General features: G+C 46.8%; 1 long non-coding RNA gene across 1 annotated transcript; it reads right to left on the bottom strand.

The window, feature by feature from the left end:
- Positions 1 to 1,221: 1,221 nt before the first annotated feature.
- Positions 1,222 to 21,352, bottom strand: LOC119160804 (uncharacterized). Its single transcript, XR_005108340.2, has 3 exons — positions 20,782 to 21,352; positions 10,240 to 10,443; positions 1,222 to 1,410 (listed from the first exon to the last, which is right to left on the bottom strand). It is a non-coding gene; the product is annotated as an uncharacterized LOC119160804 (long non-coding RNA).
- Between the last annotated feature and the right edge of the window lie 602 nt (positions 21,353 to 21,954).

Below are 21,954 nucleotides of genomic sequence, written 5' to 3'. Positions count from 1 at the left end.
TGCCGATTACAATTTAGGCTACATACATTGCAACTTCTCAAAACCACGATATACACTAAAACTACTCCTATATGAAACATTATTACGTCCCAAACTTGAATATGCCTCTTCTGTGCGAGACCCTTGCCACGACAACTTGATTCACTTTTTTGTACAGAATAACTCCATCTGCTTGAAACCTTCTCACTGTAATTGCATTGCTGGTATAACTTCAATGAAATCCAACCGAAGCCTTGCTTCTTTTACACCCTCTTGGAAAATATCCTATTTGGCTTCATTTCACGAATTATTCTGTTATACCACCCTGCATGACCAACTAATCCTGAATCCTCAGTACATATCCCATTGCAGTGAGCTCGTCATAAGGTTGGCATCGCATTATGCAACTCCCACTGTTTTCATCTTGTACATTGAAACCAACTACCTGAACACATGTCACTATTAGTAATTGTTTTCCAATAAACTTTACTCAGTATTCTATAATTATCCAAAATAGACTAACTAATATTCTGTATTTACAGGCTGAATTATGTATTGTGTTTGTTGTCCTTACACAGCTAACATTGTATAATGATGAGTTTATTCTTTGTTTAATAACTTTTCATGCTGCATTTTCCTTGTCTACTTTGTAACCAGTCCCCTCTATTAATGCCGTAAGGATTTTGAGAGTAAATAAAATAAATATGCAACTGTATGCTGCAAAACAAAGTTAAATGAAGAGATTAGAAAGTCAACATATTTTCATGTTTCTTAGCCCCTACAAATACAAATAGAAAAATCAAGTGGTGTACATAATTGTGTACATAGCGTGTCAAACGGTTGACATTCACGCAGCATTCCTTGCAAGCACTGAAAGCCGATGCTTTAGTCCTTTTTATGCCAACTTAGTCGGATTTCAGGGGTTGGCACTTCTTTAAGAAGTGGAGTTTGCTTGTTTGGGATTAAACAAAACCAACTTCATGCTTCAAAAACTAACATTTTTCAGGGAAAGTAACATTAAGTATCAACATTTTCAGGCTTGCTCTTGTAATTGTTACAGTTCACTTATAATTTTAGTGAAGTAAAAGGTTAAATTATGTGACAGCTTTGTGTTAGTAACAACAACAAAGCATTCAGAAATACTACACAAAGGCAGCTGCTGTCCCTATCACATTACATGTCCACAATGAGGAGCATGTTAGTATACCTTGTGTAGCACATGTGAGAAAAAGACTCGACAGGTTTTCACACAACCAATGTTTTCTTTATTTTCTGTCCCCCTCGCGCCAGTATTGCTGCTGCATCGCACGTGATCACGCGCATCCTCTTTTTCCATCACGACGCAATTCCCTCGCTGTTGGTGGCACTACAACCAAGTGGCATTCAAGCCCTTAGCACCGAGGTTTTAGTACACTGTTTTTGGTGGCCAGCCTGCAAGTGGGAAAGATACCAAAGTGTTTTTAAGTACCGAGTTTTGCGACCTGCTTTCAAGTCAATTTTTATTCTAGTTTTTCAAAACTTTGCAAGGAAATATGAGGAAATGGAAACAGTCAGCAATCCTAAATGTATCAGAACTGTAGTACAAGTCAAAAAGAAGGCAGGAAATTGACCACACAGAGAAGCACACAAGCAGCACATTAAAGAGGGCCCCAAGACATACTGCATACAACACTATGAGAAGTGCATTGTCGATGACAGATTTTGATCACTATGCTTACCAGATATATTTTCGGCAAGCAGCACACCTATAGGGTACTGCACATAGAGATGGCTGGCGGACGTGATCACAATGGTGTGAAAGTCTAAAACTGAAACCGTGTGCAGCTTTTGCAAGGCCTTCACCAATAATACTACATACATTGTACTGGTCGTATAAAGCATGGAAATTGTCAGATAATGTATTACCGAAGTTTCTCCAGCTTTGTTTAGTTAGCCTCAAAAACCACCACAGTTGATGGGAAGAGTTTGTTCTAGCAACACTGGTACGCCAGCATTGTGAAACGAACTGTAGTGGTTTTACTCCTGCCAAGTGTGCATGCAACTAAAACAAACATGAAATGTCCTTCATAAAACAGCAGAAGGTCCCAACTGTCTTGCAGTTGTGTTTAGGTGTTCTGCGTTGCATATGGGATGAGAGCCAGCAAGGGCAACATGATTAAGCGAAATGTGATGGCAAAATGTTCCCCAATGTAGAACTTTGGTAAGTACTGTTGTGCACTTTAAGCGCAAAGGCTCGCGCAACATTACTAGATGACATTGGACCCACGGGCAAGGTTTGAAAATTTACTGAAGTCAGTTGTGCTAATACTTGCCGAAGACTTTTTTTTTTTTGAGAACTGCGCCAGACGCAGCACTCGCTTTTCTCCGCCGTAGGCAAGCACGCTGCTGCAGTGCCGGCAGTGCCACGCCGGCAGTGCCACGGTGCCTCTTTGAACGCGTGATAAAACAAGCAAAAATACTCTCTTGTGCAGTCTAAAGTTGCCTCAAGTGAATGAAATGCAATTTCAAGTTAAACATGTCTGTCTTTAAGCAAAATCAGCTTACTAGCGAGCATTTCCGTTTTGTATAAATAAAACCACATCGCTGCTGGGTGGTGCCAGCAGTTGCTTTGTAGATTTTCAACATCGAAATTACTCCTTTTATATGGTACAAAAACATGCTCATTGGTGCTGATGAGATTAACAATCTTCTCATTTTCACCACAATGAGCAAAAAGTTCTGTGCAGTAGACAGTCCCTTTAAAAAAATTGTACCAAAACATTACAGCTTCATTGCACTAGAAATGCTGGAAATTGATTACAAATGTCGAGCCCTCCTCACAGCGAATTTCGAATATGCATGAAACCTGACAAGACAGCTTGTATATGCTTGGTAATCTTCAGTTCTACCATTCAACATTTGATTGAAAAATATAGGCTTCCAACAGTTCGCCCTGTCAGAAAACATGCATGTGATTTTCGGCCACAACTTCTTCCACGCAACTGTCCAAAACAGCCAGAAGAAGCAAGAACTGCAAGGTTCAGTAATGGGCAAATAGTTATGTGAGGTTGAAAAAGTAGTAATTTGGTTGAATCATTTAAAATTAAGCATTTTTATTATGATCCAATAACCTTAAGAATTTCACGAATAAGAACTAGGCTTGTACGATTATCACATGTGCTTGTGTAATTTCCTCGCCTCTTAATAGTGTCCTTTTCTGCTCTTATACCAGGAATGTCTCTTTCTTGTAGATATCAGCGAACTCACTTCTCACTCTATCTCGGATTGAGGCGCTAGTCTCAGAATGAGAGAGTCCAGTTTAACATTTCTGTGAGTGTGCGTCCAAATGAGTGTCTCTGGAAAATTTTGGCGATTCTGAGTCTGAGCGAGTCCAAAGTGCAAGATACATTTCCTGAGGAAATCTGAGTTCGATTTTTGTTTGCCAAGCTATGGTCATATCTACTCGTCTTCAGCATTACTATCTGCTTTACCTAGATCAGCGTTCATACTCGCGTCAATGCTCACATATTTCAAAGCCGTGTATTTTATATACCATTTGAATATTTATTGATCAGTGGCATGAATTACATGGTGGAAGGCCTTGACCTTTCCCTTACCATTGACAACTAAAGGAAGTTGGTGACGAATATATATTGCGCTGTCATCTCTTTCAAGAAAAATGACCTTACTGGTTTACGAGCACTCGGAACTCTTATTCGGAGGCACCATATGAAAAGGTGCCAAGAAGAGCATTGATTACGTGAAATTTCGGTGTTAAAAAGCACTGGCATTGTGGTCGAAAAAGACAGCGAGTCCGAGCGAGTCCGGTTGAACAAATTTTCGTGATGGTGAGTACGGCTCCCAAAAATGTTTATTGAGTCCCAGTCTGAGCAAGCTCCACAAGTTTTTCTGACTTGCGCTTTCTTGGGTTGAAGCAAAGTGGAAGCAAGTTTTATTAAATGTATGATTTAAATATGACTACATTGCAAGTTGTACACAGTAAAATATTTGTGTTTAAAGGTTTCCTACTTGGCCCATATAACAGCTTTTAAATTTAATAGGACCCTCCAACACTTCGAAAAGTGCACTGTTGTAGCCAAACACCGTCAGCAGCTAACACGAGAGACTATGAAGGCCAATGAAATGCAAATGCTGGGTGATCGATGTATCAGCCTGCCTTCGCTTGCTCCGACTAAAAAAGAAAGCTAGTTTCTGGCTTTGACACAACTGATTGTGAACTTGTGCTGAGCTGTGGCGTTGTAACCATATAATGAGATGATGATTGTCTTGCTGTAATGCAATACATTGCGCGGTGGTGTTCCATCATGAGTATATATTTCCAGCATTTTCGTTAATAAAATTTCAGTTGAAGTCAGCGCTCTTTCTGTCCTTGTCTTTTCTTCTGTAGTTATGTCGTAACTACTCGTAGTCTCGCGCTGTACAAATATGTTGATTCCCTATCACCAACTAGCCCAAGCATCTGTCTTATCAAGTTACGAAATTTTTTTACACTGTATACCCCAAATTTCCAAAACAAAGAAAATTCAGAATATACATTTTGAGAATAGAGGTGATCCAAGAACAGTACAACAAACTTATAAATGATGCATATGATGGTTCTATTCAAAGAGACAAAGAAAATTGGAAGTGAGGTGCCACCTCATTGCTCGTGCCGTGCGGTGTAAAGCATTGCTTGATTTTTTTTTTTTGTTAACACACATGAACTCAGTTTTCTCAATAAATTTTTGTTCTTATTGCAATAAGAGCCCACAAGTGTTTTTAATATAGATGGATGATATGATATGATCCCACTATAAATACAAATTTTCAATGAACTTCGCTGTTTAAAATTAACAGGGTTGCAGGCACTATAACCTAACTCAGTCTTGAAAGGTCGCTTCACGGCATTGCGAATATCCCCAAAGCGGTTGGTTTCACCGCACAGAGAACCTATGCGGCAGTGAAACCACCTTTTAAAGCGGTTACACATGGTGAAGTATGTCTCACAGGCGCAGCCACTCAGTGATGTTCCATGCAGGAAATTTTTGCTTTATCGGGGAATTTTCACCTGTCATTTTGAGCCAAAAGGAATCTGCGATATTGCAGGGTATTTCAGGAATGGTTAAATTCTCATATGACGACAGATAATTAGCGGTCACAGTGCGCCTTCATCTGCTGTAATCGGTTCTGGTGCATGCACCACGCTAACAGAACCCTTGCGATTTGATATACGCGGAGCGATTTCTAGTTCATTATTGGTGTTAGACTTGAAGCCCGCAATGTGCAGTGTACTATCACTATATGAATGAATATGCCATGGCTAAAGTGAGCTAGAATATTCTAGCTCACTTTACCATGGCTTTGTTGTGCGGCAGCGGATGGGCCTGTCATGATTTCAAAAGTGGCCAGTACGTCATACACGTGTAATTATAGTGTTTGCGTAGATGAGGGCGGAAATTAGTACTGTTATGCAGGGAAATATGCTGGAACTTTCGTCAACAGGGAAAAATCCCCAAAATAGGGAATTTTCATGTCTATGAATGGGAATTCTTCAGCGTAGAACGAAACATCACTGGCCACAGTGTACATGCTGGATCAGCGGTGACGTCAGACCACTGACCCATGTTCTGTGCCCAGTCCACGAAGGCGATCGTTCCACGAAGTTCGTCCTACCACTGTGTTTGTGACCGTCAAGTTTCTACGAGTGCCGATTGCATTGTTGCACAATATCGAGGCACAATGGAGGAGATGCGTCAGCCACTTGAGGTCGTAAGAGATGACCAGCAGTCTACTGAACACGAGACCGTGTTCCGAGCGAACTTGGCTGACGAAGACGGCGTCAATGAATGGATGGAAGCGTACAGCGTACGGACCAACACTTCTTGGATTGTATGGCGCGTCCCGAGTGTTGGGGAAAGGTAGGTTGTCTTGTCGATGCCATTTACTGCACTACAGCCGTTTGAGCGATCATTTACACAGGGCTTACAGCTGAAATCATAGTTTCGAAATTTCGCGCCGCGATACAAGGCGATTTTATTGATGTCATGGTGGCAGCTCCATTTGCGATGATGAAATTGCTGCGGCGATTGCGCCGAGATGTGAAAACTGCTACACACTGAAACATTTCGACAGAAGAGGCACAATTAACGCTGAGCATGCGCCAAGACGTCGTTTTCGCGGTCTTTCGGCGAAAAAAAAAAAGTGATAGGCGATCAAAACACGAGTGCTCGACCATTTTTCACCATGGCAAAAAAATGCGCTCTGTCCCGTGTCCTCTACGCGCCTACTTGCGCATCAAATTCAATGGTGCTGCTAATCGGTAGTCTAGGCTTCTCAGGGCATGTGAGCCAAACATAGCGCAGCACGTGAAACAGAATTTACAATTCTTAAACACTTTTAAATCGTTCGCTCTTCTCTCCCCCCAATGATGCCATCAACCTAACCGTGCCATAAACTCAAAATGGACGGCCACTGGCTGATTCGACACCCCGTGATGGGCAATGTTACCGCGGCCGTCACAATATGTGGCGATGTTCGCTCGCTCGCGCTGCAAGTAGCTTAGCATTCCCAGAAAAAAAAAAGGCGACGCGCGCTGGCGAACAGGTGTGCCTGATCTTGCCTTTTTTTTTTATACATGCTTGTGTAGCTTTCAGCCCGCTCGCTAGTACAGAAAGCACTTAAAAACGCGACCAACCCCATTAACTATGGCCATACTGAAAATTGACACTGAAAATTGTTGTGGCAGTCGATTCGTCCGACAATGAACTCCTTTAAATAGCCATTAGATGACTGCTTGAAAAATGTAGCAGGGTCTCTAAGTTACTGCTGTAAATTTTAGTCCTCATTGAACAACACAGGTAAGAGCTGCATAGTCCTAAAATCTCTCCAGGCCAATAACATCTAGGTGGGAATACCAACAGTGTAGTAGACACGTCACTTGGCAGCCTAGTATCCTTCCTGTCCCTGTCTTTTTTTTGCCTTGGTTGCTTCTGCTTTCTGTTGATGCTGCTGGGGTTCCCACCAAGACTATATACCAACTTGCCCAACAAGCCATCTTAACTCAATAACTGAACACTCAACAGAGATTGTTTGCTTGAGCTAATGATAATGAAGAGGCAATTGACAAAAGCCACCTAGCTCTTGGTTGAGCTCACAATATTCATGTATAACCACCATCTGTTCTGAAATTTTGCCTGCTGCAACCGGTCTTGCACTACTGCAATGACATGCACACACTGCAGTATCTTGTAAATGGCAACTTCAGCACCGAAGCATGTGCCCTACCATAAAACTTTGCTTGGTGCATATAGATTGCAACATGATGTGTCATTTCACCAAGCAGGCTCTGCAAAAGCTACAAGTATTGGCCTAACCAGCGATGCTGAAAATGGTGGTAGCTGAACTTGCCATGTGTTGTAGCAGGCTCTTGGTATAAATACCCAACTTGATGTTAATGTCATGTTCATATACTGCCCGTCTCTATGCAATTCTGCCACAAATTCTAGATTCCTCTTTTTTTTTTTCTGACTCGGGAGGGGAAGAGGGGACCGGCGCAAACAATACCAACTACAACTTATTTAACACATTGTCAAGTCAGGCAAAAAAATATTCACCAAGTTGTGGAGTCCAAAATATGTCATAATTGGTGAAGCTAAAGGTTATTGTGAGTATTGAATAATTCTTTGTTGCTTTCAGTCAACAGTCTTCAGTCTGTCTGTACGTCCGTGCCTGCGTCCATCTAGTGAACACTCCAAGTACCACCATCTCCCATCCCCTGTGGCACATACCCACTCTGCGCGTCCATCCATCCGTCTGCTAGTCTGTCTGTCCGTCTGTGCGTCCATCTAATGAACACTCCAAGTACCGACACCTCCCACTTCGCATCCCGGTGGCTACGTACGACAACGATGGAGGATGGACAGACCCACGCTTTAAGGAGCTTCGCCTCTAACATCAAAAGGTTGTTATGTTGCTCCAAAGTGACATTTTAGCTGCTCCAGAAGCTACACTGAAACTGCTTTGTTGATCACATCACTGAAAGTGACCATAACATACTGTACTGAGCTGATCATAGAAGCCGTCGCATCATGTTTGGGCAGTAATCTGAAAGCCACCTTGTTTGTTGGGAGATTCATAAATAGGTACGGAGGATGCAACAAAATGAAAATGGAGGATGTTTTAACAGCTCAGCTATTTAAAGATCAACTCCGGTGATTTTTTTACATCAATGGATCTCAATAGAATTCGGTGGGTACGTTCCTTCGCAGATTTTTGTCATTTATGCGAAATGACAGGATTTATAGATGCACTGATTGTTTGCAAATAAATTTTTAGGCTTGCCTCAAAATGATCAACTGACTTGCCATAATTATTGGCAACACTGTCCGTGTAACATCACATTTGGCATGTCAACTGAAGTCAGAGTTTCCTAAAATGAACTAGAGGAGACTCTAGCAGTACGATCGTTCGGCGACCATGAGACTCATGAGTAGAACACGTATTTGCCTACTCTTCCTGCTTGCAGAACACTTATTTGCTTGCAGGTGGCGGACAAACTTATGTCTTTGTTTATTCCTGTGTTATAGTATTGTTTCGAAGGAAAGAACAAACAGTTTTTCATTTCGTGACCCGATGTGAAATGGTAAGCCTAAAAAATTAAGGTGGTGAAGCGTAACTGCCAAACATTTGCATATTGTTGTTTCATGACAAAGCAGCTTCAAGCCACCCAAAGTCAGAACGAATGTGAAGTACGACGGCTGGGCAAATCCAGCGGCAGTGTTTGGTACGAAAAAGCTTCCGTCCCTCCTCTGTGGTGTTTGGCCGGCACTTTGCTGGCCTGGCTTTCACAGTTTTCATACTCTGCGCCTGCGGGATCAATATGCGACTTCCGGTTCTTACCAAATAGTGTGTCATGCATAGACAATGCGCTTGGTTGGGTTTCAGTATTGCGCCTTTTTGCTTATTAAAAGCTTTTTCCAATTTTCTGAGAATTTCAGCTATTGTCTCAGAAACGTACAAACACCATTACCTTGATATGGTTGAAAAATCTCCAGAGTTGGCTTTTAAGCCAGCTGTAAAAACTTTGTGTTTGCAGAAAACCGCAAGTGGGTATGCACTACAGGATTCGGGCAAGCCCCACTACCAAATACAGCAGGTGTGAGCATTAAAATGAAAACTCTGCTTGGTGAAGTGGAGCTTGTGAAACACAAGACAGGGGAAGAGAAAGGCAGCCAGCCATAAAATGAAACAGGAAAATAGAAAGAACTAAAGGAAATAAAGACGTAAAAAGATAGAGAGCAACAGACCAAAAGAGACAGGAAGAACTGACAGCAAGACAGGAGAAAGAGAGAAATGAAAAGAAACAAAGAGAAAGAAAAGAAAGTAATAGAAAGAAAAATAAGGTAGAAAGAAATAATGAAAAACAAAAAAGACCACTCAGTTCTGCTCCTCATTCAGACTATGCAACGCTACTGTAAAGCCACCATAAATATTTATTTTTTCATGTGCAGCAAGGTCTTCTTATTAAAAGTGTTCCAGTTAACCACTGGACTTCTGAAGGATGCTAGATAATTGCTCCTAAAAATTTTTTCTAAGACATAAGCAATTACAGAGGTAGTTGTAATTATACAGCACATGTACTCATGCATAATCAAAGGGCAAAATGTGCTGTGCCCCTCTAAAGATACTGGTAGCCTCTTGCCAGACTAGACCCGTATTCACAAACCTTTCGGAACACTACAAGGCCTTCTTTGATTAGGAAAAAAAAAGTTTCAGTATGAGAAAAGACAAGGGTATGTTTCATAAACTCGCCTCATTAGGTTTAAAAGCAGCCTTGCACAAGTTCACCTCATCATGCTTCTTTTATTCCTGTAAGCTTATTATTGTGCTCCACCGCACTAACGAATTTACAATTTCATATTGGTGGATGTCATCATTCTGAGGGCGATTTCAAGATTTCAACACTACCGGTGTCGTATTGTTCCATGTTTGGGACTACAGGTCACCAATTGTTGGTATTAGCAGCACTTCCACTAGCAGAATAGTCAAAACAGGTGACAGGAAAAACTTAACTTAAACTGACTCCTCAGCTTGAACTTTATTCCCGAGCAGTTGTCTGCAGTTAGAGAGGAACAAAATAAATGTGCAGTTCTTGTTGGTGTGCTGTACACGTGAAGTATATTTCTTTCACCACTTGTGGTGCAGGCCCAAGAACATGCATATGAGTTCCTGGAGGTCCAGTTGCAGCATGTGCATTCTATGAATGCACACAATCCAGCTTACCTTGATATCGTGAAGGGCCTTGGAGAGGAGCTTGCTCGTGTTCAAAACAGCAGCGATGGGACAGGACTGATGCTGGCACTCAAGGCTACCGCTGCAGCAATATGTCGCCGGGCCCGTCACATAAGGGTGCAACCGACCAGCACTGCTAGGCGTAGGCCAGGGCTTACAAGGGGGTCCCTACAGGGTGCCCAGCAGTTGAGCCAGCTGCCAAGAGAGCAAAGAAGAGGCCCCATTCTTTGAGCCACCACATAGAGAAAAATGTGCCTAGTGCAAGGCTGCACTGAATGGCAGCTGCCTCCTACCAACTGGGCGCACGACAGTTCTAGGCACAGAGCCAACTTAGTTTCAAACATAATTTCTAGGGTTTTATGTGGCGAAACGATGATATGATTGTGAAGCACACCGCAGTGGGCGACTGATGATATGTGGGGTTTAACGTCCCAAAACCACCATATGATTATGAGAGACGCCGTAGTGGAGGGCTCCGGAATTTCGACCACCTGGTGATCTTTAACGGGCTCCCAAATCTGGGCACACTGGCCTACACCATTTCTGCCTCCATCGGAAATGTAGTCACCGCAGCCGGGATTCAATCCCACGGCCTGCGAGTCAGCAGCCAAGTATTTTAGCCACTAGAGCTCCGCGACGGGGCCCACAGTGGGCAACTTCGGATCAAATTAGGCCATGTGGGATTCTTTAAAGTGCACCTAAATCTAAGTGAAGGAGCAGCTCATCGCCACCGCTGCACTTGATGCTTCATCTTTCATTGAACTAAAGCGAGAACGACTCCTCACATTAGCTGTAATATTGCTACATGCATGTATACTGATATTCTAGGGGGCGACGCGCGTGTGTGCCTGACGAGGAAGACGAAGGGTTGTCTCCGCTCGATCGCTGGTGAACCGGGCACGCCATTACCGCTGGTTTGGAATATATCTAATCCCCAGCCTCGTCGTTACGGCATCTCTTCTTTTCCGTAACATATTTGGTGGAGGTGGAACGTTCCCCGTCTTCACCACGAAGCTTCGCAGTGGCCGCACCATTCAGTCTCCGGCCATGGCTACCAATGACAACAGCCTGCCAGCGTCTCCCTCTGTAGCTCCAGCCACTACATACCTGACGATGCCCACCCCCCGTGATCCAGGTACATTCTCCGCACAACCTGGGCTCGACGTCGACTACTGGCTCCGTATGTACGAGCGTGTTAGCCACACACACCGATGGGACCCTACCATGATGCTCGCCAACGTAATATTCTACTTGGACGGCACCCCACGGGTCTGGTTCGACGCCCATGAGACCGAGCTCACCAGCTGGGATACCTTCAAGGAGCGACTACGCGACATCTTTGGGGACCCGTCCGGTCGCCAAATGGAAGCGCGAAAAGAACTCGCCACTCGTGTGCAGTCGTCAACAGAGCTGTATGTCTCGTACATACAGGATGTCCTCGCGTTGTGCCGAAAAGTCGACGAGCAAATGACAGAGAGTGACAAGGTAGGCCACATACTTAAGGGCATCGCGGACGACGCCTTCAATTTGCTCGTCTACAATAACGTCACAACCGTAGATACGACTATCAAGGAATGCCGTCGCTTCGAAATGGCCAAAAGCCGCCGTGTTCTGCCTCAGTTTACGCGGCTACCAAACACGGCTGTTACATCCACTTGCACCGATCTCGGTGCCGCACCACCCATGCAGGACAGCGTGACACGAATAGTTCGACGGGAGCTTGAGGCGTCAAGTCCGGCACCATTTCCTCCACATCTGCTCGATCATGGCGCCGCAGAAACGCCTCCGCCGGTCTCCGTTATTCAAGCCGTCGTGAGGCAGGAAATTGTAAAGCTTGGTTTTCCTGTGGCCTGCTCTGTGTCCCGACCCGTCTCCAGACCAATGACAACAAATGCACCACATTTTATTCCGCGATCCCGCAATCCGGCGGAATGGAGAACTGCAGACGACAAGCCGATCTGCTTCCGCTGCCACCGAGTTGGCCATATCTCCCGCTACTGCCGCAGCACTTGGACGCCCTCAAACTGGAGTCAATTTTCCTCTAATCGACCGTACGAGGACTCCCGTCAGTATTCGCCCAGTCGTGTGTACCTTTCTTCCGACATCCCCAACAGCCGCTCCACTGCTCGTTCGCCGCCACCTCAACGTCGCCGTTCCCCATCGCCCCAACCACGCCGCTATTCGTCGCCGGTCAACTGTGGATCCTCTCGGACGGAAAACTAGATCATGCAGCTCCGGGAGGTAGTGCTGCATCGCTTGCGAATGATCCAAATCCTCCATTGACGCTCCCCACTGATACGAACTTGATTGAGGTGTATGTGGACGGTATTTCCTTGACGGCGTTAGTCGATACCGGAGCTCAAGTGTCTATAATGAGTGCTCATCTGTGTCGCCTGCTCAAAAAAGTCCTCACGCCTGCAGCAACTAAAGCCCTCCGTGTCGCTGATGGTGGAACTGCGGCCATCACTGGAATGTGTACCGCTCGTGTTAGTATTGCCGGCCGCCATGTTCCCGTTTTATTTACGGTGCTTGAAAATTGCCCCCACGATTTAATCTTCGGCATGGACTTCCTATCGACGCATTCTGCCCTCATCGATTGTGCCGCCGGTATTCTCTGCCTAGAACTTCCTCTTCTCTCGGATTCTGACCCTGAACTCCCGAACAGCCTGTGCACCACTGACTTCTTCCGGATACTGCCTAAAGCTCTCACATTCATCGAATTGGCAACACCCTCTCCCGTGCTTGACGGTGATTATATCGTGACGCCGATTACTGATGTTCTCCTGGCGCGTAACATTACTGTCCCACACTCTGTCGTAAGCATGGCCTCTAATCGAACATATTTACCTGTTATCAATTTCGGTTTCATAAAACAAGTGCTACCCCAAGGAATTTCGGTCGCCACACTAAGGCCCTTAATTGACGACCACGTCACCTGTTTTACGGCAGACGTATGTCCCGAGCACCCACATCACTCGCAGGATGTCACGTGCCTCGATGCGACCTTACGCTCCATGATCGCCCCGGACCTCAAACCTGAGAAGTCAACCGCGCTATGCCGCCTTCTGGCTTCATACCGCGACATATTCGACGTCGACCACCGTCCACTCGGCCAGACTTCACTCGTCAAGCACCGCATTAACACAGGTGATTCTCATCCCATTCATCGGCGACCATACCGGGTGTCTGCCACCGAGCGTAAAATAATTCAACAAGAAGTCACCAAGATGTTAGCCAAAGGAATTATTGAACCCTCTTCGAGCCCATGGGCGTCCCCCGTTGTGCTCGTTAAAAAGAAAGATGGCACGTGGCGCTTCTGCGTGGATTACCGTCATCTGAATAGAATCACGAAAAAGGACGTTTACCCTTTACCCCGCATCGATGACGCTCTCGATTGTCTCCACGGCGCCCGATACTTTTCCACAATAGACCTACGTTCCGGCTACTGGCAGATTGCTGTCGACGAAAAAGACCAAGAGAAGACTGCATTTGTAACTCCAGACAGCCTATATCAGTTCAAGGTTATGCCATTTGGGCTATGCAACGCCCCAGCCACGTTTGAACGCATGATGGACTCTCTGCTGCAAGGGTTCAAATGGTCAACATGTCTTTGTTATCTTGACGATGTCGTTGTATATTCCCCAACATTTGAGACCCACCTTCAGCGTTTGTCAGCTATTCTCAACATATTCCGCACTGCAGGCCTCCAATTGAACTCGTCAAAGTGCCGCTTCGGACGCCGGCAAATTACAGTGTTGGGCCACCTTGTCGACGCCTCTGGTGTGCAGCCGGACCCCGAGAAAATTCGTGCAGTCACCAGTTTTCCTGTACCCCAGTCAGCCAAAGACGTCCGGAGTTTTGTAGGACTTTGCTCCTATTTTAGAAGGTTTGTGAAAAATTTCGCAACCATCGCTCGACCCCTCACAGAGCTTCTAAAGAAAGACGTCACATTTACGTGGGGTACCGACCAAGCTGCTGCTTTTTCTCACCTAATCACGCTACTGACGACTCCACCCATATTGGCTCACTTTGACCCATTCGCTCCGACGGAAGTTCGAACCGATGCTAGTGGTCACGGAATCGGAGCCGTGTTAGCCCAGCGCCAACGGGGACACGACCGAGTTGCCGCCTACGCTAGCCGCCTCCTCACAGCTGCTGAGCGCAACTATTCTATTACGGAGCATGAATGTCTTGCTCTTGTTTGGGCAGTCTCAAAGTTCCGTCCATATTTATATGGCACTAATTTCACTGTGATAACTGACCATCATGCGCTATGTTGGCTTACGTCACTGAAGGATCCTACTGGCCGGCTCGGGCGCTGGGCTCTGCGACTCCAAGAGTATACCTTTACGGTGACGTACAAGTCCGGACGCCTACATCAGGACGCAGACTGCCTGTCGCGCTACCCGGTCGCTGAGTCGAGCACTATGCATGACACCGACACCGAGCCTTGCGTCTTTTCCCTTTCGCAAGTGACATGCATCGGTGACGAGCAGCGCTATGATGCATCCTTGCGTGCTATCATTGAGAGCCTCGAATCACCATCTTCCAGTCAGTCCTATCGCTCGTTCGTGCTCCACGATGGTGTATTATACCGCCAAAGTTTTGAGCCGGATGGACCGGCTCTGCTGCTTGTCATTCCAAAACACCTTCGCTCGGAAGTTCTACATGAACTTCATGACCTTCCGACTGCTGGTCACCTTGGTGTGTCACGCACTTACGACCGAATACGCCGACGCTTCTACTGGCCAGGGCTTGCACGCTCAGTCAGAAGGTACGTTGCGGCTTGTGAGAAATGTCAGCGCCGCAAAACGCCATCGACACTTCCCGCCGGACGCCTTCAACCACTCGATATTCCGTCAGAACCGTTCCTCCGTGTTGGCTTGGACCTACTTGGCCCTTTTCCCTTGTCTTCCTCGGGTAACAAGTGGATAGCCGTGGCCACCGACTACGCCACGCGTTATGCCATCACACGAGCTCTCCCAACAAGCTGCGCCACAGATGTCGCCGACTTCCTCCTCAAGGATGTGATTTTGCAACACGGAGCCCCACGGCACCTGCTTACAGACCGTGGCCGCACCTTTTTGTCGAAGGTCATAGCCAACATCTTGCAGTCCTGTAAAACGAGACACAAGCTGACTACGTCATACCACCCGCAAACCAATGGACTCACGGAGCGCCTAAATCAAACTCTTACAGACATGCTCGCTAAGTATGTTTCTACCAAACACACCGACTGGGATCTCGCGTTGCCGTACGTCACATTTGCCTACAATTCTTCGCGCCATGACACTGCCGGTTACTCTCCATTTTTTCTGCTGTTTGGTCGAGAACCACACCGTCATACCGTCTCCTGGAGTACCCACCAGTGAATATGCCGCTCACGCTCGGGCCGCTCACGCACGCGAAATCACCCGTACTCGCCCTCTGACCTCTCAAGAGAAGCAACGGCGCTTGTATGACCAACGACACCGCGACGTACACTTTCCACCCGGTTCTTTGGTACTGCTCTGGTCTCCGACCCGTCAAGTTGGCTTGTCAGAAAAACTGCTTGCTCGCTACACAGGCCCATACCGTGTCCTCTGTGTGGTTACGCCTGTAACATATGAAATTGGTCCTGCCACCCCATTGTCTTCATGTGCCCAACAGGCTACCGATATTGTACATGTTGCGCGCTTGAAGCCCTACAACTCTCCTAGTGACGTTGACATCTAAATGCGCCGAGACGGCGCTTGCGCCGCCGGGGGTTATGCTACATGCATGTATACTGATATTCTAGGGGGCGACGCGCGTGTGTGCCTGACGAGGAAGATGAAGGGTTGTCTCCGCTCGATCGCTGGTGAACCGGGCACGCCATTACCGCTGGTTTGGAATATATCTAATCCCCAGCCTCGTCGTTACGGCGTCTCTTCTTTTCCGTAACAATATCATAACCTTACCATTGGTCACCTTAGCCACAGGCAGGAGCATTTGGCTCTGCACTACTACCTCAGTATCATGCATACAGCCTTGTCAAAGCTGATGTTAAAGAATGGTGCCCACTAATCCCTTGGATCCACCAGGTGTGGCCCTTACAAGTCACAATCAGATACTCATCAATGTTGTGCAGTAACATTGTGCTATTCCACCATGAGTGACTTTTGTTTCGCCTTACCGTCAGGAGTTATGAGGTCTTCAATTGCATTTTTTTGAGGGGCGGGGGGGGTTAATGTCCCAAAACCACGACACTGACAGTATTGTTACGTGCCGCTTACCTAGAAAATGAAGAAGTGAGAAGACTAGGTGGTGCCGGTCCTGGCCATCGTGGTTGTTTTTACCCGCAGTACTGTTACTGTGAATATTGTAAATACACTCGTTTTCTGTCATCTCTCCGTAACATCTTTTGTGGAGGTGCTGGGCACATCAGGAGCACACAACGGAACTTCGCAGCGGGCGTATTCTTGGACAGTCCATCATGCCAGCAGACAATTCTGCTGATCCAGCCCCTGCTATGCCGAATGCACCCAGTCACATTGTCGTGACCCACATCCGAGACCCAGGCCCCTTCTGCGGGACTGATAACGGTCACGTGGAAAAGTGGCTGGTCAACTAAGAGTGCAGCAGCAAGACCAATCGCTGGGATTCGACTTTGATGCCTGCAAACGTCAGGTACTACCTCAGGGGTAGGGCCAGTGTGTGGTTCGACACACACGAGGAGAATGTAAACGTACGTAACAAAAAAAAAGACGTATGTAAACAAAAAAATGAAACCTTTTTGGAAAGCCCATTGCACGCCAAGAGAAAGAACTCTCGCGCCGTGCCCAAACCTCAAAGGAGCTGCACATGGTTTACATACAAGATGTCTTAGCCTTGTGCCGGCAAGTTGATAGCCAAATGGCCAAAGCCAACAAAGTCACCCACATTAATGAAGGCATCGCTCACGACGCCCTTCACTTGCTCGTGTACAAAGACTGCTCCACCATTTACGACATTATCAGGGAGTGCTGAAGGTTCAAAGAAGCAAAAAGCCGACATGTCAAGCAGCAATTTGTTCAGCTCCCTAACAATGCTGCCACGTCGTTGTGCAAAGACGTCTAGATCCAGCCGCCGCCCAGTACCAAAAACTTCCTGCGTCTCGTGCGGCGTAAGATCGAGGCAGCAACTCTATCTGCTCCCCAGGCTAATTCTCACGAGGAGGCCCGCCCGACAGCGTCATTAATCCACGCCACCGTGCGCTAAGAACTGGCGAATGCAGGCATCCAGCCTGTATGTGCCCAAAGTCGTTCTACGTCAGCCCTACTCCATACTACCAGCCACAACTGACTTATTCCAGGTACCATGATTCGAACCAGTGGCGCACGCGAGATGACGGGTCGATATGCTTCAACTGCAATGGCGCGGTCACATTTCCCTCTATTGTCGCTATCGTCGGCCATCGTCTCCTCGTGCACCATACCGTCCACACGACACTTCATCCTCCCCTTTGCACGGCAATTCACTGAACACTACTGCCCGAACATCGACCCTAGTATATGACCCGTCGCCGTCTCCCCGGACCCAATGACTTTCTCGGTTGCTTATGTCCCGTCGCTCCCCTCGCCATCCCTCCTCGGGAAAACAGACTAGTGCAGCTCCCGGAAGGTGATGCTGCCTTGACTGATCGACTCGGAAATCCTCTGTCAACTCTGGCATCTCGACAAAAGCTTATGGATGTAGATGTAGAGGGCATGCCTGTTTCAGCGCTCATCCACACAAGGGCCCAATCATCATTCATGAGTGCTCACCTTTCCCGTCGTCTTCGTAAAGTCGTTACACCCGCCTCATCACCTGTTGTTCGCATAGCCAATAGCCGTACACCTACCGTCCTTTGAATGTGCTTTGCGCATGTGAGCTTCGATGACCACAACACCTCAGTTCTCTTTGCTGTTCTGGACGTTGCTCCTTGGACGTTCTACTGACACGAAGCTTAGTTTTGCCTCACTCTCTTGTGACTGTTTCTGCGAACAACTTTTGCAGACCTGTCCTGAACTTTGGACGCTACGCACAACTGCTTCCTGAAGGTATCACGCTGGGCACAATATCACCTTTAGACGCAAACAACCCTGTTGTTCTGGCCATTGATGCCCCCCAGTCGCTTCCAGGCAGCCCTGCTGCTGGCCCGACACCTGATGACACATTCGAAAACATGACTGCCCCAGACCCTTCTAAAAGCCAGGACCTATGCCTTTCCTTGGAGTCATACCGCGACTTTTGATTTCGCTTAACCTAAACTTGGACAAACATATCTAGTGAGACATCGAATTGACAACGCGGACGCAACACCCATTCATCGACACCCTTAGCATGTCTCGGCGGCCGAGCACAGCGTCATTCAAACAGAAGTTGACAAAATACTCCCTAAGGACATCATGGAGCCATTTTCGAGCCCTTGAGCGTCGCCCGTGGTATTTGTAAAAAACAAAGACAACACCTGGCAGTTCTGCGTCGACTACCGGCATTTCACCGGCACATCAACAAAATCAAAAAATACTTCTACTCATTGCTGCAAATAGACGACGCCATTGATTCCCTTCTGGTGCACAATACTTTTTTTCCATCGACCTTCGTTTGGGCTATTGGCAAATAGCTGGCGATGAAAATGATTGGGAGTTAAGTCATGCCCTTTGGGTTGTGTAATGCACCAGCAACATTTCGAGCGTGTGATGGACTCTCTAATGAGGGGTTTCAAGTGGTCCACATGCCTCTGCTGCCTGAACGATATAGTTTTCTCCCCTACATTCACCAGTCACCTGCAAAACTTGTCGGCTATATTGCAAGTCTTTCACATTGCTGATCTTCAGCTCAACTCTTCAAAATGCTGCTTTTGGCACCTGGAGGTCACCGTGCTTGGCCATCTTGTTGACGCTGCAAGTAAACGAGCTGATCCAGCAAAAATATGCGCCGTCATCAACTTCCCTATTACACGTTCTTCCAAAGAGGTTCGCTCGTTTTTTTTTGGCTCGTGCTTCATCCAATGTGCTTCAAAAAATAAAAAAAACCTTTTCGGAAAGCCCGTTGCACGCCAGCATAAAGAACTTTCGTGCCATGCCCGAACCTCAACGGAGCCGTACAAGTTTACATACAAGATGTCTTAATCTTGTGCAACATATACGTTGTAACACAAGGCAGCTGGCTGTGCGCCTTTATTTTATTTGGCTAAGGACATCAATGATGCCTCCTTCAACATGCCCACCCACTGAATACGCTCAATAAGCTATAGCCCATGCCGACCATACACGTCAACTTGTGTGCGTTCGGCTAACCGACTCGCCAACGGGCTAACAATTTCGTTACGAGAGCAGTCATATAAACACCCACTTTCCTCCAGGATTCCTGTGCTGTGGTCTCGAGCACGCTGTATTGGGCTTTTTACAAAGCTACTGTTCTTACCCTTCAAACCGTACCCGTGCACCGCCAAATGACCGACGTGACATAAGAAATTGAATTGTCTTTGTCCTTGTCGACTCAACCCCGTATTGGCATGCAGCATCACACATATTGGCATGACAGCATCATGTCGACAGTGTCCATTTAATATACGTGTCTGCCATGCCGCTTCCACTAAAATTCTAACAAAGACTTTGTGCTTTTTGAATCAATACTTCTTTGCAGACTAGTTGGTTTCGTACTTGAAAACTCGGCTTGCAGTGCATGCTGAAGGGAAAACGAGAAGGGGGACAGGAAAGAGTACGCTCTTTCCTGTCTCCCTTATCATTTTTCCTTCAGCTTGCACTGCAAGCAGAGTTCATTTTACTTTTCAAAGTTATTACCATAACTGTTCATACATGAACTGACCAATGTATACATTCACGTACGTCTATGCTTGACGCATAAAGTGTTATCTATGTTGTGCCATTCTCCTGTAAATACCTTCAGTGTTCTCTCATGGGACAGTTTTCATGTTAATAAATTATTATCTCATGTATTCCATATTTATTTTTCCATGGGTATAGTGGTTACAACAGTTGGCAGCTGTGATTTTAGTAAGCTTCGCCCTAATACGTTCTTTTATTGAAGAAGCCTCTCAAAGGAGACATCATGCAGAGTAGAGCCGCACGGAGGGCACTCGACAGTTTCATAGAGAAGGGTGGCCGATTATTTTCAGATCACATAATACACAGGGGGCGAAAAAAAAAGCGACAACCACAAACGGGCGAGGATAACTGCGAGTCTAACTTGCCTTCACCTGAACACGGGGCCGTATTGCAGTGAAGCCATGAGAGAAAAAAAAACCATCCGCGAAAAGCTCTCCAATAGGTTAAATTCTCTTGTCTTAAATTAGTTCGACTAAAGACAATGTCTTGAGGCTGCATACTTTCCTTTTGGCTTCGACAGTGTGGTAGTGACGCACGACAAAGTTTGCGCGCAGGCTTTCAAGGATTTTACGATCGCACGCATGTATCACCACTACATATCTGTCCTTGCTGCCCAAGCACAGTTCGTAGCCTTATTTAAAACGACAGTATCAGAAACGCGCTTTCAATAACAGCACGCTGAGAATCACGAAAAACTCACCAAGTGGAGTGCAGTAATCCCCGGTGTGGCGTTTTTCGCAGTAGGCCTAGGTGTATCAGGCGTAGTCAGTCGACTCGGCTTCAATGCATCCTGAACGGCGCGGCTTTGTGACTCGGCAGTGAAAAGTGGGGCACACGCTTTCTTCATGAGTATCCAAATCGGAGTAGGGCGTTTGTTCAGTGGGAGGTGGGCGCACACGCTTCTTTCGCGAGTATCCTACTCGGCGCAGGGCTTCCTTCCGAGCACTTGGCAACAGACGTAGTGGCGACTCGGCTTCATTGCGTCCTAAATGGCGCGGCTTTTCGGCAGTGAGAGGTGGGGGCACAAGCTTTATTCACGAGTATCTAACTCAGCACAGCGTGTTAGGTCAGACGAGCCGCACACGATTACTTCGCAAGCATCCGATTGGTGGTGGTATTCTTTCTCTATGGCCATATGCCTTGCCAGGGCTTCCTTCCGCGAGAGGGACCCCCCGCTAGCTGCAGCAGCAGCGTCCGGCAACACTATGCGAAAGTGCGGGGAGCGACAGCGCGATGATACAGTTAGGCCGGCGGAAATGCATAGCCTCCAAGAGCGCTAGGCCGCGGTGCATTGGGGGGGGGGGGGGGGGGGGCTCTATTCGTTCGCCTTTGTAAACTCGCTGCCCGGGCCTCCACGGTGGTCACGTGAACTACGCCGAATGCGTCCTCTCTGGAAGTGAAATTCGTCACCAACTGCTTCGATTGTCGTAACAGCCAGAGTTATTGACTGTTAGGTGCACTACAGTGTTTCTAGTACACTGTGGTGGTAGTGGTTAGAAGATGAGAAAAGGCACCTAATTTCTGCAACCCGGTCGGGAGCACGGCGCAGTGCCTGCGGGGAAGAGAAAAAGGGAGAAAAGTGGAAAGAAGAGGAAAGATTAATTGAGCAGTGGAGCGGTCATCATCAACAGAAGCAGCAGTCCAGAAGCAAAGGTAGGGGTGGCAAGGGGCCCATCCTCAGCGGTTTTCTAGTACACTGTAGCAGTGCCTTCTCTATAACTTTCAGTGCCTGAAAGAACGCCCTCTCACGGCCGTCAGCCCTAGTGTTTCCCCCGCTCGCCGCTATTGGGTAGTGGCGCTGTGTAAATAAGGTTGGCTATTCGTTCGGGCTGTCAAGGTGGATGGATGGATGGATGGATGGATGGATGCTATG

Source organism: Rhipicephalus microplus, chromosome X (genome assembly GCF_043290135.1).
Source record: "Rhipicephalus microplus isolate Deutch F79 chromosome X, USDA_Rmic, whole genome shotgun sequence".
NCBI lineage: Eukaryota > Metazoa > Arthropoda > Arachnida > Ixodida > Ixodidae > Rhipicephalus > Rhipicephalus microplus.
The sequence above is the reverse complement of the archived record's forward strand: the minus strand, read 5'-3'. Positions and strand labels throughout refer to the sequence as shown.